Genomic DNA, 2,641 nt, shown 5'->3' on the forward strand with positions numbered 1-2,641 from the left:
CTGTGTTGTAAACTGAAACACATACGTGTCGCCTCATTAACTACGTTGAGAGGAAAACAGAAAAGTGACATCTCAGACTTTACAGCACAGAAATCTGTAAATAGTGAAAGAACAGAAAACAAAGCATAGCGTTGGAGACTAAAACACATACGTGTCGCCTGATTAACTACGTTGAAAGGAAAACAGAAAACTAATATCGAATGGTGTAGAACACAGAAACCCGTTTCCAGCAAAAGAACCAAAAAGAAATTCACAGCGTTGTAAACTGAAGCACACGTGTGTCGCCGAATGAACTAGGTTTAGAAGAAAACAGAAAAGTGATATCTTAAACTGTACAGCGCAGAAACCTGTATTCAACGAAAGAAGAGAAAAGCAAAGCACACCGTTGTAAAGTAAAACACATACGTGTCGCCTGATCAACTACGGTGAGAAGAAAACAGAAAACTAATATCTAAGTATTTGGAACACAGAAACCCGTTTCCAGCAAAAGAACAGAAACGCAATACACAGCGTTGTAAAGGGAAACAAATACGTGTCGCCTAATTAACTAAGTTTAGAAGAAAACAGAAAAGTGGTATCTCATACTGTAGTGCCCAGTAACATCTATTCAACGAAAGAAGAGAAAAGGAAAGCATACCATTTTAAACTAAAACACATATGTGTCTCCTGATTAACTACGTTGAGAGGAATACAGAAAACTAATATCTGCTGGTGTAGAACAGAGAAACCGTTTCCAAGAAAGAACCAAGAAGAATTGCACAGCGTTATTAACTGAAATACGTGTGTGGCCTAATGAACTAGGTTTAGAAGAAAACAGAAAAGTGACATATCAGACATTACAGCACAGAAATCTGTAAATAACAAAAAAAACAGAAAACAGAGCATAGCGTGTAAACTAAAACACATACGTGTCGCCTGATTAACTACGTTGAAAGGAAAACAGAAAACTAATATCAGATGGTGTAGAACACAGAAACCCGTTTCCAGCGAAAGAACCGAAAAGAAATGCACGGCTTTGTAAACTGAAACACACGTCTGTTGAATAATGAACTAGGTCTAGAAGAAAACAGCAAATTGATATCTTAAACTGTACAGCACAGAAACTTGTATTCAACGAAGGAAGAGAAAAGCAAAGCACACCGTGGTAAAGTAAAACACATACGTGTTGCCGGATTAACTACATTGAGAGGAAAACAGAAAACTAATATCTAATGGTGTAGAACACGGAAACCCGTTTCCAGCGAAAGAACCGAAAAGAAATGCACAGCGTTCTAAACTGAAATACACGTGTATTGCCTAATGAACTAGGTTTAGAAGAAAACAGAAAAGTGACATCTCAGACTTTACAGCACAGAAATCTGAAAATGACGAAAGAACAGAAAACAGAGCATAGCGTTGTAAAGTAAAACACATACCTGTCGCCTGATTAACAACGTTGAAAAGAAAACAGAAAACTAATATCAGATGGTGTAGAACACAGAAACCCATACTGTAGTGCACAGTAACATCTATTCAACGAAAGAAGAGAAAAGCAAAGCACATCGTTGTAAAGTAAAACACATACGTGTCGAATGATTAATTATGTTCAGAGGAAAACACAAAACTAATACGTAATGGTGTAGAACACGGAAACCTGTTTCCAGAGAAAGAACCGAAAAGAAATGCACAGCGTTGTAAACTGAAATACACGTGTGTTGCCTAATGAACTAGGTTTAAAAGAAAACAGAAAAGTGACATCTCAGACTTTACAGCACAGAAAATTGTATTCAACAAAAGAAGAGAAAAGCAAAGCACACCATTGTAAAGAAAAACACATATGCGTCGCCTGATTAACTACGTTGAAAGGAAGACAGAAAACTAATATCTGCTGGTGTAGAAGAGAGAAACCCGTTTCCAAGAAAGAACCGAGAAGAATTACACGGCGTTATTAACTGAAACACATGTGTGTGGCCTAATGAACTAGGTTTAGAAGAAAACCAAAAAGTGACATTTCAGACTTTACAGCACAGAAATCTGTAAATAACGAAAGAACAGAAAACAGAGCATAGCGTTGTAAACGAAAACACATGCGTGTCGCCTGATTAACTACGTTAAAAAGAAAACAGAAAACTAATATCTAATGGTGTAGAACACGGAAACCCGTTTCCAGCGAAAGAACAGAAAAGAAATGCACAGCGTTGTAAACTGAAATACACGTGTGTTGCCTAATGAACTAGGTTTAGAAGAAAACAGAAAAGTGATATCTTAAACTGTACAGCACAGAAACTTTTATTCAACGAAAGAAGAGAAAAGCAAAGCACACCGTTGTAAACTAAAACACATACGTGTCGCCTGATTAACTACGTTGAAAGGAAAACACAAAACTAATATCTAATGGTGTAGGACACGGAATCTCAATTCCAGCGAAAGAACAGAAACACAATGCACAGCGTTGTAAACTGAAACAAATACGTGTTGCCTAATTAAATAAGTTTAGAAGAAAACAGAAAAGGGGTATCTCATACTGTAGTGCACAGTAACATCTATTCAACGAAAGAAGAGAAAAGCAAAGCAAAGCATTATAAACTAAAACGCATACATGTCGCTTCATTAACTAGGTTGAGAGGAAAACAGAAAACTAATATCTGATAGTGTAGAAAAC

The sequence above is a fragment of the Psammomys obesus genome, unplaced genomic scaffold (assembly GCF_907164565.1).
Source record: "Psammomys obesus unplaced genomic scaffold, mPsaObe1.curated_primary_1811, whole genome shotgun sequence".
NCBI lineage: Eukaryota > Metazoa > Chordata > Mammalia > Rodentia > Muridae > Psammomys > Psammomys obesus.